At 39.9% G+C, this 14,822-nt stretch overlaps 1 protein-coding gene and 2 non-coding genes across 5 annotated transcripts in view; 1 reads left to right on the forward strand and 2 right to left on the reverse strand.

Annotated features, from left to right (window-relative positions):
* The window catches only part of GPD2 (glycerol-3-phosphate dehydrogenase 2), a 240,175-nt gene that overhangs the window by 183,214 nt on the left and 42,139 nt on the right, over nt 1–14,822 (reverse strand). The window lies entirely within an intron of this gene.
* TRNAG-GCC (transfer RNA glycine (anticodon GCC)) lies at nt 7,145–7,215 on the forward strand. Its single transcript has one exon. It is a non-coding gene; the product is annotated as a tRNA-Gly (tRNA).
* Nucleotides 7,496–7,567, reverse strand: TRNAA-CGC (transfer RNA alanine (anticodon CGC)). The gene has a single exon. It is a non-coding gene; the product is annotated as a tRNA-Ala (tRNA).

Genomic DNA, 14,822 nt, shown 5'->3' on the forward strand with positions numbered 1-14,822 from the left:
GATAATTCACTCCCAGTCAGAGAGGCTTTCTTGCCCCTTAATGTTATTTTGCATATGTCGTATATTTTAAATGTAACCTAGAAGTGACAGTCTTAGCCCTTCTTATCCTTAGATGAGTTGCATAAAGCTAAAGTGTTCCTCCCTATTGCAAACTGAGTATCCCCAAGCAGAGACACACTTTTTTTTCTTTTATATATTAACAGCCTTGATAAAGTGACAGCTGGTTCTAGCGCTTCAGCTGCTTGCTTAGGAGATCATTTCTGCTGCATATAACATATTTTCCTTATGATTTAAATCCATTATATAGCCAGATATCTTTGTTCAAAACTAGAGAGAAGGTTACTTTCCACATGCAATTTTCAGTATCAGTCAGAATATCTGAACACTGATTTTACATACAACATTGCTTTAGGGACTACTGAAACGCAATCTGCAGCAGTGGCCACAGGACTGGAAAAGGTCAGTTGTCATGCAAACAGAACAACAGTATAAAACTTTCTCTGACCAAAAGTATAATGTTAGAGGAAATATTTTTTATTTTTAGTAAAAAATAAAATATTTTTGGTAAATATTTAAGAGGTAAATTTTGACAGGGACCAGAAGGAGCTCAGAAAAGGAGCTCCTTCAATACAAGGAGCTCAGAAAAGTAAAATACAATTGAGATTTGTTTATATACAAATAAGCTGAAAAATCAATCTAAAAATGAGAAACATTCTAGTAAACAGGGTCCATCAATAGAGGACTGATTACACTATGTTCTCTCTCCCTGTCTCTCTCTCTCCCAACCTCCACCACTCCCATGACTGTACTAGAATGGAGGAAAATTTTTACTTCCTACTTTGTATCTTTTTGTGTTTTTTGCATTTTTATAACATATATGCTTTGCTTTTTACTTTTTATGATTTTTTGAGCTGGGGAGAGCTCAGTAGTCTGGAGATGAGCTGCTCATACTTTCTGTTCACGATACGTTATTCTTATCGGACCACACCTCTTCATTGTTTTGTTCATGTACTTATTGACTTTTATCCCCATATCCTATTTAATTCCCTTTGCCTCCCCATAAACCATCACCATATTGTGCTTAATATACATCTTTTGTTTATATGTGACCTTACAAAGGATGTATTGTTTTGCTTACATTATTTTAAACTCATATAACATTGTCATCTTTGTAGCTTATATTTGTAGCCTGCCAGGCTCCTCTGTCCATGGAATTCTCCAGGCAAGAATACTGGAGTGAGTTGCAATTCCCTTCTCCAGGGGATCTTCCTAACCCAGGGATCGAACCTGGGTTGAAATCAAACCCAGGTTGGAATCAAAGGTGGGTCTCCCGCATTGCGGGCAGATTCTCTACCGACTGAGCCATCAGGGAAGCCCCTACATTCTTTACTATGTACTATGTTTTTGAGAGCATCCATGTTACTCTGTAATACATCTGACCCAATGCCTTCTACATGCTGCATACAAGCCATGGTATGTCCCATCACCATCCAAGTGAGAGGCTCTGGGCGACTACACAGGACACACTTCTATGAAGCTGGCCCTGAATCTAGCAAGGTTTAGAAAATGTGGTCACACCTGGGATCCACTGAGGTTGGTGAACAAAAGAGTAATGTAATGAAATTAGTGTTTTAAAAAATATAGACCTTTCTTGGGAGTAATTCTGCAATACGTATGGAAATTTTAAATGCACTTACCCTTTGGCTTAGCAGTTGCACCTCTAGGAATTTATCCTGCAACATGTCCTACACATGAGCAAAATGGCATTTGTTCAAGGATATTCACTGCAGTTTATTTCCACTAACAAAAGATCAGAGATAGTCTGTCCTCTGTTAATGACCTGGCTAAGGTAATGATGGCTCCTTTGTGTAGTGGACATTCTCATCATCTTCATGCATCTTAGCATTACAGCTTCAGTCTTCATTTCCCTGCCTTGACTTAATCCTTAGGAAACTTGGCCTTGGGGCACTATTTGTGATTGGGAGATGGAATAAATAAAATTTTAATTTCTAACCAGTAAAAGGCAGTTAAAAATGATAGAACTGTTAAAAAGAAAGAAGTATCTTCCCATGTACTTGGAAAGAAATTTTCCCGAGATCAATTTTTCTGAAAAAAAGAAAGAGAGAGAAAAGACAATGAGCACAATAGTGTGTATGGTAAGTACCATTTGTGCATAAACACATAAAATGCTATATGTGTATCTACATAGAATATCTGTGGAGGGAAACACAAGAAACGAATGACTGCAGGTTGCCTGTAGGAATGAGATCTGGAAACTGATTGCAGTGGGGTGAAGACTTACGTTTTTTTAAGACTTACTTTTTAATGCATATTCTTATACCTTTTGAATTTTCTTACCACATTCATGGGTTACTTCTAAAATATATATATATATATATTAAGAAACCAATTGACTTGAGAGGAGGAAGAGAACCCTTGAGAAAGGAAGAGAAAGCCATTTTTGCCATTAGATAGTAGGTGGCCAAGTGGCCCAGGTCAAGAATATATGAATAAATGCTGCTCCCAGAGATGGCTGTCAAAAGAAAAGGATAAAGAATTCCCACCCATAAACCTGAGGACTTTGTATGGATTTGAAATTAATTCAATTATTGAACCAGCAATAAAGGAACAATTTGATTTTCAAATATTAAGGAAATAAGAAACAGAGGGAGGAGGGGAAGGAGGGAGGGAGTAGGAGAAGGAGGGAGAAAATTCAACTGGTAACAGCATGAAGGATGGCCAAGGAAACCAGGGGTTTCCCAGGTAACCCAAGAAGTGTGCTGATAAGGGTCTGCATGAGGTAGGAGAGAGGGATGGGAGCAAGAATGAGTGCCATTTTAAAAGGGGGGAATCAGATGCGGTGACTGATTGGACATGCTGGAGGACTAGGCATGAGCATATCCCGAGCAGGAGGAGTTGGCAGTGACAGCTTTTTAGGAAAAATTGCTGCATTCTCAACATCTGCATGCATCTGAGAATTACACCTGGATTCTTCATTTCCATGCCTTGATTTTAATCCTTAGGAAAGTAGGCCTTGGGGTACTACTTGTGATTCTAAAATGGAGTAAGTAATGATTTAATTTCCAGCCAGTAAAGGGCAATCTAAATGACTGGCTCCACCATTTCCCCAGGGCTAGTTTGTAACCTGGGACAGAAATAAGCTGTGTGTATTAAATCAATACAATCACTCACAAGTTAAAAAAAAAAAAGTCATTGCTTTGGTGGCTATGCATCCTATGAACTATTTCTGTTTCTTAATGGTTTGCTTTCTTCAGCTTTAAGCTTGGCCAGATTTCCACAGTGAGCCAGCATCAACCAGGGACTAGGTGCCTTGAGCAAGTGTCCCAAGGTGCCATGATGCAAATTACAAGCTCCTGCCTGCCCCATGGGGCTGTCACAAAGATCAGGTTTCCTAAGAGACCTGATTGTGTAACCTTTCACGGCACTCCCTGCTTTCTTCCTCTCGGCCACCCTCACTGGGGCTTGCTCATCAGAGCTTGGGAGCATGGTAGACTAGGCAAAGTGTCAGGGTGTGCCATCTGGTGATTTTTCCATGCTTAACCATACCAAAAGGGAAATCACGGCCTGCCACAGCATCTCTGATGTGAAACAGGGTCAATATAGCGCGTATCTCTGAAACAAAGTAACTGTATTTGTCATGATGTGTCACTCACAACTGGCAAAGGAGGATTCTGCCTGCCTGATAAGCCATGTCTCCACAGATTCCAGACACTCCACTTCCTTGTCTCTCTTTGACCCCTCAATTCCTGCTGCTCCCTAACATAGACCTTCCCAAGGCTCTGCTCTCAACTCTGTGGGATTGCCTCCGTATCTACATTCTTACCTTCCACTCCTAAGCAGCTGAAGCCCAACTCACCTTGGAGCCTTGATTTCTTCAGATCTAGATGACAGCTACCTAGTAAGGTTCTCCCCTGAGTTATCTCAGTCAGTATTTCCAGAAGTGAACACTTGACTCCTCTCTTTAGTTCCCATCCTTTCTCCTTCTGACTTCCCTACACTACACCACTCCTCCCAGTCACTTAAATTACTTGTTCTTCCATAGGTTACTAAGATTGTAGTCTAGATTTCTTTATTCCTTAATCTCTCAGATTCATTTTCCTTCTTCTTCCTGCCTTGCCTCATGCTAGAGACCTCATCCTAATTCAAGACCTCATTGCTTTACTGCTCCCATTGTATTCACTTCCTGGGTGAATTCCCCTACTTACAGTTTCTCTTACTTCCACTTCTCTGACACATCGTTGCCAGATCATCTCTTCAGATGCTCTTGATCTTTTATCTACTCAAAAAAATCTTTGGTGGCTTCCCTTGCTACTGAATTAATACTAGTCCAACAAACTAAGGATGGGTCCTTCAAATTTTTCATATGGCTGTTATTGGTGATTCAACCACTGATGATGAATTTCTCTAAATTTTCCTTAAACTTTCATATTTGCATCTTATAGCACATTCTAGAGTAAAAAGTCCTCTAAATTTACTGTTTGGGGCTAAAATAGCTTCTCAATGTGTGTTTTTCATTTGCAAGCAAAATAACTACTACTTGAACTGATTTAAAAAATAAAAGGCAACTTATTACATAAGGACAACTTACTGACTCATATAAGTGCAAAATCCAGAATTTGTTCTAGTTAGGCATGACTGTCATACCAGAGTCGGCCTCTCTTTCTCTTTTGTACAATCAAGATAGCTATAACCAACAATACCAGCTATACATTCAACTTGCTTAACCCCCGCCCCCACCACCCCAAATAAAAGTCTCGGCTTATAACTCTGGAAAGAAAGTTCTGGTAAGGATTTGATTTCCCTTGCTATGGTTACATATTGTCTTTAATTCAGCACAATGGTGAGGGAAAACATTTGGGTAGACTTATCACTGTGAGAAAAGGAGATGAAGGGCCAAGTTGTCTTACTCAAATCTCAAGGTATTGGTTCTCTACAGTATAGAAGACTTGTACCAGAAAGGGTACAAACTGTTGGGAGACACACACACACACACACATCCTACATGCCCTTGGCTGCGTGTAACAAAATACCTAATTCAAAGGGGCTTAAACAGTAAAGGGCCTCATTTATTTTACCTAACCAAAAATCTGGGTGGAGAAAATTTCAGGATGGCACAGTGTCTCTTTTTCTTTCTGCTGGGTCATCCTCTGTCTCCCAGCAAGTCACTAGATGACTGGGGCAGCTCTAAGCATTATACCTCACAAGACGGTGTTACAAGCAGGAAAGAAAGGGCCAAAGAGACACCAGCTTTCCCAGAAGCCCCTGGCTGACCATTCTTTCTGTCACTGGCAGGAACTGTCACAAACCCATCCCAGCTCAATCCTTGGAAAGGGGAATGGAATAACTGGCTTAATGCACACAATTTGTCCCTGGAGCTAGGTAGACTTTCAGAAAGAAAAAAAGTAAACTAGTCATTGGTGGGTCACTAATAATGTTTGCCATTAGATCATACTTCTTATTTGATTCCTGCCACCTGTTTAAATTTTTAAATTTGTAGTGTTTCTCATGAAGTTTTAGATTGCCTTTTTATTTTGAATCATAACATTTCAGAGTTCAGATGAACTTACGTCATCCAGTTGAGGGCTTTTCAACGTTTTTTATTCCAGACTTGTAAGCCATCAAACAAATGCAAATAAACGGGAGAGGTTATAAATGAGCTGGTGAAGTGTGGAAGCCAGGTAAAGAAGGTGAGCTCCCCCCACTCCCCCAACATGCCCCATCCCCACCCCACCCCTCCTGTGCTGGCTAGTGGCCCTGAGACACTTCTGGAATGCAATTTTAAAACCTCATTTCTCCTCTAGTTCTCTTATTTTAAGGAACTGAGATCCTAAAAAGTAAAATGATTTTCACTTGCTCCCCCATATGTTACTAAGACTGTAGTCTAGATTTCTTTATTCCTTAATCTCTTTGTTATCTCTTACATCTTTATAATTCTGTATTGTATTTGTCTTCAAATTTTGCTTTGTATGCACCCACTTAAAAAAAATGCTTAAAAATAAATCTTGATGTAGAAGTCTCACCTTATTTCAGCAGTTTGTTATGTTCTTTCTTTAACCCCAGTCTTGATACACAATATTCCTGAGTTACACAGGAAATAATTCTGGTGTAACTACACAGTGTTTTATTCTGTTGTAGGCAGGAGAGTGGCTAAGCAACGAAATACTAAGCATGATACCACTTGTGTTCCCACCTTGACTCTGACAGCCTCACTTTTTCTCCTTTGCTAAGTTGAAGTAATGAGAACACCCACTTCACTGGGTTGAAGTTCACGTGTAATGTACTTACACGGCCCAGCACACAGCGACCGCTATGTGCTTACTGTTATTTCTCAGTCATCCCCTTCCCCCCAAATTCTTTTTGGCCTTCAAAGATCCTATAAATTGCTGGGAACTTCCCTCTCAGAGATAAAGGGGCAATAATGCCTAAGTCCAGAGTCTTCTATCTTATGTTTAGATTCATTTCCATGAATGCATTTCCTTCACTTTACTTTCTCCTCCTCATATAACTTCACTGTATGGTTTGCAATTTTACTTTCCGCGGAAACAAAGGGTAACTCATACTGTGGAGTATAAAAGAGTCCTGGAATCAAGTTTCTCACTATCAAAGAAAGGACATCTTACAGATTCTAGGTCACTTGTCAAGAATCACCAACGTTCCAAAGATGCCTGCTCACATCGCATAGTTCCAATATACTTGGATCTAAGCGCCAGTTCGCCTTCACTGCTCCGTCAATCCTACTCCCAACCCCTGACAAATACCCCATGTATTTGCCTGAATTAGCTAAGATAAGAAAAGTAAAACAGGAGTGGTTGTTTTAAAACATCTAAACATCTGAACACACAACTAAGTAATTATGTAATTTTGTGTCTACATATTAATAAAATTTTTATTTGCCTCATTCACCGAGGACAACTTCAGAAGACAGAACCTCCTCTCAAGGTTCAACAGAACTAGGTATAATGAGTTTTTTGGGTAAATGTTAATTCAATGTTTATAGTTATTTAATTAAAAAACTCCATTGCTTTTTCTGAAGTTGAATTAAGGACTTCACTCTGTAACAGAAAACTCACTGCACATTGATAAATCTACTCTAGTAAGGTGTGGGAAACAACTTATAGGAAGAGCATTGGTGGTTCAGTGGTAGAATTCTCGCCTGCCACGCGGGAGGCCCGGGTTCGATTCCCGGCCAATGCAATATGATGTTTTCCCTTTTGCCACACGTCTCAGCTCCTCAAAACGAGTTCATTAGTAAGTTAGGAATGGTCATTTTATGCAAATAAAGATGACGAGCATTATTTCCGGTTTGGGTTTCTCTTGGAGCAATTAAAACGGCTGATTTCCTGAGGCGCGCCATATTTTTCGAGACTTTCTTTTATATATTTTTGGGGCGTCTAGAGTACACATGTGAAATGTAATAGGACATACATTTACTATTATATGGATAAAAAAAAAAAAAAAAGCACCCTGGGCTGGTTGGAGATGCCGGGGATTGAACCCGGGACCTCACACATGCGAAGCGCGCGCTCTACCACTGAGCTACATCCCCCAGCCGAGGAATCCCTTTCTGTTATAGGCATTCATTCAGGCTAGCGCTAGACCGACGACTCTGGTTAAGTTTCAAGACTTTATTTTGGTGAGAGCTTCCGCGGCATCTTCTTTTCTACTTTTGCCACTTCCTTTAGAAACTGTTTCTGGGATGTATCAGAACTCCATGCAGTCAGCGTTGTGGGACGCTAACCTGACTGGCTCTCGAGCACTCCTGCCGGGCGCCTGGAGCCCGAACTGACACCCTGCACCCTGCCGAGCGGCGGGGCGGGACGTCCCAGCACAGAGCGCCAGCCCGAGCCCGAAGCCTCCGTCGGCTTACTGCGCAGGCGCTGCAGAACGCGGAGGTGGGGGTGCATCCGGCGCTTTGTTGCGGAGAAGAGCCCCTAGTACTGGGTACGAGGGAGCAGGCGGGAATCGCCGCAAGCGCTGTCCTGGCGCCAAAGGAGACCTGCTCCTGAAGCAGAGCGGTGGGGACCTTCTGTGCACAGCCGAAAATCTTTCGGATTTACCTGTACAGCCGCCCCTCCCCCACCAAAACAAACCCACATCTCAGGAAAACATGTTCACGCCAAATCCCCATAAACTGGCTTTGTAGGGGTTACAGCCAACTCTTGGAGGAGAAAATGACTTCACAGCATGCTTTTATGTGGGGTCCAAACTGAAAGAAAACGACACCAACATCCTCTTTGTAGCTTAATTTTACATAAATGATAAGGTCGATGGGAGATACCTCCTCATGATGCACTTTTCTCGCCGGTATTTACACCTTGGACCCATCTGACTGATACGCTGTGATAGAAACGTAAGTCTCTTAAGACTACTTCATTGTGTCCTCTGAACTCTTCCTAACCTCTTAGCCTACTCCCAGCCCCAAAGGAAGAAATGTACTCCAGTCGTGTTTCCTTGAAATAACCTCTCTCTCTCTGAAATATGAGTGCTGGGTAATACCTTGGACTAACTTACCTTATAATGAAATTATGTGTTTGATCCTTTCTAGTGCAGTTTAAACTGATACCACCCCAAAGAAGTGAAGGCTGAGTGGGAAAAGCCTCGGGTGCCCTGATGGGAAAGAACAGGGGAGCGATTTTGTGTCGGGGGAGCTGGGCTTTAGATGACCTGTAAGGCTGACCCAAAGGGCACACGGTGAGGGCCTAGAATTTCCAGTTTTCCGTTGCAGTAGAGCGCCCCTCGTAAACTGAAAAGTCAGCAGGCCAACAGCCAGAGCAGAAAAGCAGAAGTTTCAAAATAACTCTGGGTAAACCACAAGTTTCATAATCAAGTCCTAGATTAAAAATAAGTTACTGTGTTTGCTTACAGTAATTTCAACAAATAATGGCTCAAATTCATAATCAGATTTTGTTTTTAATGAGAACAAGTCAGAACAAGCCACATACTGATTTAATACAACTTCAATGCAGAATGTCTTTAAAAAAAGATAAAAGCCACATCACTGAACCGTCATTAAGGAGCTCTGCTCCAAACTGAAACATTTCCAAACCAACCCCTGCTTTCCATCCAGAGTCACTAGAACATGAACCTCTTCAGCTAACTGAGTCAAGAAACAGAGAACCATTTTTTACCAACCAGGGTTTTCACCAATGCAAATGGCAAGTGTAGTATTCAGTTAGTTGTAAAGGAAGCACGTTTGCCTTTGGTGACCGCACCTTGACATCCTTTTTAGGATCCCTTCCTCATATTAAGACTTACTTCTCCATCATCTGAGGCACTTCCTTTCTGGGACTTCATTCTTAGGCAAGAACCTTTGTTCTTAAGGTTCAGAGCTAAGCCTCAAGAAGGCTCTTTCTAAATTGTTCACTCCTATTTATTCTACCAGTCCAGGACATAACTTGGTGAATTGGGTAAAGAAAATGAAGTCAAGCTCTAAAGCCAAGAGAGGATGTGAAATCGATTTACTGGCCTGGCATAACCCAAGAGAAAGATGGCTTTTTCAGCCACTGTAGTGGATGGGAAAGATGAGAGATATGGCACACTTTAAATTAGGGACTACTTCTCGGATCCCATTTATTCTGTATGCAAATAAGACTGCCCCTGCTCTGCTTACAGATGAAGATAGGCTGAGCAAGTGTCCAAAATCATGCAGTATTAAAAAGACACTTCTATCTTCCACCTTCCCATTTCTCTTGGTTGGGGACAAATTTTCCTCATTTTCAGTCTCTCTGTCACACATCGTGCACACCCCCCTCCCATTCATAACAATCAACCTTACACCCCCACTTTGAGGCAGGTGACTTTTATCTCTGGTACGATTTCCATATTTCCTTTCACATTCTTGCTTCAGCTCCTGGCAATCTTTGTCCAGCAGGTATACAGCATCTTTCCCTCCAAGTTGACAACAAGTTAAGATGCTTGTTCCCAGTCCAAGCAGCAGTTCTTACTCCTATCCACACATTAGAATTACTTACAAGAGTCTTGGAAAAAATGCTGATACTTGCTCGAGCCCACTCCCAACCAATGAAGTCAGAATTGCTAGGAATGGATGTAAGCATCAGTACCTTTTTAAACTTTCAGGTTATTCCAAGGTGCAGCTAAGCCCTGGAGAAGGCGATGTCACCCCACTCCAGTACTCTTGCCTAGAAAATCCCATGGACGGAGGAGCCTGGTAGGCTGCAGTCCATGGGGTCGCTAAGAGTCGGACACGACTGAGCGACTTCCCTTTCCCTTTTCACTTTCATGCATTGGAGAAGGAAATGGCAACCCACTCCAGTGTTCTTGCCTGGAGAATCCCAGGGACGGGGGAGCTGGTGGGCTGCCATCTATGGGGTCGCACAGAGTCGGGCACGACTGAAGTGACTTAGCAGCAGCAGCAGCTAAGCCCAAGAGCTAGTACTTAAGGTCTATTTTTTCATGACAACAACAGATGTCTAGTGATGGTTTTAACTAACCTTACTGTGTTAGTCATCTCACAAGATATACATATATCAAATCATGTCATGCACTTGAATCTAGTACAATATTATATGTTAATTATATCTCAATAAAACCGGGGAAAAACCCAAGAGATGTCTGTGGCCAGTCCAGTGGTTCTCAAACTTGGCAGTAGATTGAAAGTACCTGGCAGGCTTTAAAAAAACTCTGACGCTTGAATTCCATTCCTAAATATACTTATTTAATTGGTTCGAGAGTGGTCTGGGCATAGGAATTTTAAAAGGTGATTCTAATATGCAGCCAAGGTAGAGAACCGTAGTGTTCAAGTACATGCTTTCTCAAGATCTTCACCCAATTATGTGAGCAGCCAAGCTTTCTAAAATTCTGACAGTAGAGGACTACTCACTGCCCAGGGACTCCCACATTGGGAAGCTGGCATTGCTAGAGGATGAAAGAAACTATCTCAGTCCAACTTCTCCTCCGTATTTTCCTTCATATAAAATAAAGCTGGTAGAGGCAGGTGTTCAAGTGCTAAAAACAAACATGCCTTACCCTTGCATATCCTGTCTCCTCTAACCACCCCCATATCACATGAATGAGTTCTTCCAACCAGCTGTCCCTGCTGATTTGCTGGCCATTAGAAGGGCTCAAGATGAGACTAAGAAAGAATAGGAGTGGAGAATCTACACCTGGCACCTGGGAATGCCCTGTGCTTGTGGCTTCCTGGATGAAAAAGGAGTGCTTTACTCAACACCTAAAGGAACAGGCAGCTCTTTGAAATACATTCTTTTGCTTCTCAGGGTCATAACTATTAGTTATTCTTCATCACCACAGTTAATTATCATTAATAACAACCCAAGGGCCAAAAAAAACTACTGGTTACATTTAATTCAGAGACAGCTAATAAACATTACTCTTTTCAATAAGTACCCCTAATGTGAAAAATTACAATGATCATAATTTGCATTTAGAATTAGAAGTATTTATTGAACAGTGTTAGATTCTACTTGGAAAGATGCACATTCTATAATTTAGATTCTGGTTACAAATAGATGGAAACAGAAGGAGGTACATATTTAAGATGACATTTAAGGGAGAAAAGATGTTACAGAAAGCCCATACTTCTGGAAACTCAATGGTCAGTTTCAGAAAGGGTGTTATAGGCCTACAGGGAGAAAAAAAAATTTTATCTGTATGGGATATGAAAGATTTTTCCAAACTTAAATTATCTGCTCAACCACAGGAATCCCTATAGTCTTATACTGGCCTATTCACAAAAGCTGGAAATAGGGTATATATTCTCTTGTGGAGTCCTCTGACTGAGGTCTTATTTTACCAACTACTTAGTCCCCTGGAGATTAGGTATCATATTTTATTCTATATGAACTCCCCATAGCATCAAGCACTCACTGAGTTCTACTGAGGCACATAATACATCCTGGCTTTGCAATGTCAAGTGGGAAATTGGTAAAAAGGCTGTTTAAGGGTAAATGGACATAAAGGATTCTATTGCACTGATGAAGATATTCTAAAGGATATTCTAAAACTGGATTATGGTGACTGTTGCACAACTCGATAAAATTAACCAAAATTATAATACTTAGTCTGGCAGTTAAAACGGTTGTTTTATGATATGTAAATTAGACCTCAATAAAGCTTTAAAAGAGGGGGTGTAAAGAAATAGAATGGGCTAACAATGGAATAGGATTAATGTTACAATAAGAAGTTATACATACAGATTGCATAACTGATTGGAAAAATAAAACAGATGATGCACAAAAGAGGAAAAGTGGAGAATGAAAGGCAGTGATTTCCTGTGATGTAGAAAGGAACAAACAGTTGTTACACAGATAGGGAAATGAGTGTTTCTAATAACTGTTACAAGGATAAGGGAATGAACAGCATTTACATAAATGTCACGTGGAGCTTCAGAAAGAATTCCATAGTGTTGCAAATATAGATGTATATATTGCATGAATACAATAATAATATAAAATATATAATATATGTGTTAAGGACTCTGTACATATTTGTTAATGCAAAATATCTCTGATATTAATTCACTATTGATTTACTTACAGATATATTGAAAATTGGGATTATGAGAAAAGGAGGTGTCAAAGATAATTCCCAGTATTCTGGCTTGAAAAATTACATGCATCATGGTGTCATTCAATGAAACAGAAAACATGGGAGGGAGAGTGAACTTTATAGATAGTCATTAATTCCATTTTTATTCTGTTCAAATTGGGATAATTCATCTCTCTCAAATGGAATTTTAAATGGATACTTAGATGATGAATTGGAGACAAAAGAGAGGTTTTGTGTTGAGATATATATTTGAGAAACACTAGTGTAGACAAAACAAAATCATGGATTGGATGAAACTATTTAGGGAGAGAGCAGAGAATGAGACAAGAAAGAACTGAGGGTCTGGCTTTGAGAAACCCTAATATGTAAAGACTGAGAAAGGAGAATGAAAAGGAACAGCCAGCGATACAGAGGAAAACCATAATAAGATTTCAGGGATCCCAATGAGAAAAGAATGTTTCAATACAGAGTTAAGTTTAAAAATACTGGCACCTGAGAAATCAGGTAAAATTTCAAAGATATAAAATGTCCCTCAGATTTAGTGACATGGAAGTCATTGGTTAACTTTAATAGCAGTTATTTCACAGAAATCAAATTTTAATTCTTCTAATATATGCCATGCGATTCACAGTTACTCTCTCTGGGAAGTTTTCTTGTTTTCTAGTGAAAGAGGTCTGTCAAGCTCTTTACTTTTAATACCTAAACTTAAAGAAACTATTTCTTTTGAAGCAAATTCATCTGGAAATTTATGAGATCCTAGGAATCAAGAAAGGACAAGAGACACAACTACCTTTAATCACAAAAAAGTTTGCAAATAGGAAAGATTATTCTTTTATTCTTTTCTGGTCTTAAAAAAAGATCACATTTACTCATTTACGTATTCATTGACTCAGTGGGCATCTATTGATCACATACCATATGTCAGGCACTATGCCTGGAACTGAAGCTAAAAAAGTGACAAAGTTAGCAATGCCCCCAAGCTAACTATACTTAGAGGTAATAATTGAGGAAGCAGCAAACATAAAGAAAGCATTGATTATACAATAAAGGCTATGGTAGAAGGAACTAATGTGAGCACAAAAGAGGAACACACAATCCAGACCAGGGGATCAGGGAAGATTTCATACTTAAAGCTACTCAGACTTTAAGTATGAGTAGCGGTTAGCCTAGTGAGGATGGGGGGTGGGGGGATAAGGAAGATGAAGAACAAACTAAGTAGGAGGAACAGAGTACAAAATGACCTCGAAGCCAAGAGGATCATAAACCTTTCAGGAATGGAATATATTTAGCGGGGTGTGTGTGCTATGTTGTGGAACATGACAAGAAGGAAGCTGGAAAGTAGACAAGGTCTACTTTACACAGAGTCTTGTAAATATCCTAGGACCATGGAGAGCTGTGAGAAAACATGCAGAGTTCTACAGAGAGAAAACACACGAGTTTTATTTTTAGAAAAAGCATTCTGGCCTTAGATTATAGAGCATATGGAGTGGGTCCCAGCAGGAAACCACTGGAAGCTTCCTTCTGCTCTCAAGCAATGGAATAATAGACTCAGGCAAGAAATGATGATCTAGAGTTGCATTCTACAATATAGTAGCTACTAGCAACATATGTCTGTTGAAATATGGCTAATGCAAATTGAGAAGGTAAAATATCTCATTAGAAGTTTTTTTCTTTTTTTTTTAGAAGTTTTTTTCATGATGACTACATGTTGAAAATATTTTTATATACTGGATTAAGTAAAATAGATCATTAAAATTAATTTTACTTTCTTTTTACTTTTTGTCATTAGTAGTTCTATTGGACAACACTGATTCTGAGACTTTGTATTGGAAATAGAGAAGGAGAAAACTGAATTAATGAAGAGATATTGAGGAAGTGGGTTTGGCAGAACTTTCATAATCAATTGGACAAGAGGGATAAGGAAAAGAAAGAAATAAATGATTCCAAAGTTTCTGACTTGAGCAACTAAATGAAAGAATGATAGACTAAAGAGAATCGAGGATAAGAAAGTTTGTTTTATTTTTTATTTTAAGGTAGAAGAGGTTTCAGTATGTTTGAGTGAAAATATGGAGTCAGAAGAGAGGGAGACAACAAAGATATGAAAGAGTGAAGAGTGGTTAATAAAGATGAGATGTTTAAGAAACTGAAAAACTTGAAATATTTGGGCTTCCACAGGGACATTAATTCACCTCAAGAAGAAGGTTGAGGCCTGGGTGGAGTAGGCAGTGAGCCCAATGCATATCTTTAAGAAATGGAGGGATTTCCTGGTGGTCCAG

This window comes from Bos javanicus, chromosome 2 (assembly GCF_032452875.1).
Source record: "Bos javanicus breed banteng chromosome 2, ARS-OSU_banteng_1.0, whole genome shotgun sequence".
Classification (NCBI taxonomy): Eukaryota; Metazoa; Chordata; class Mammalia; order Artiodactyla; family Bovidae; genus Bos; species Bos javanicus.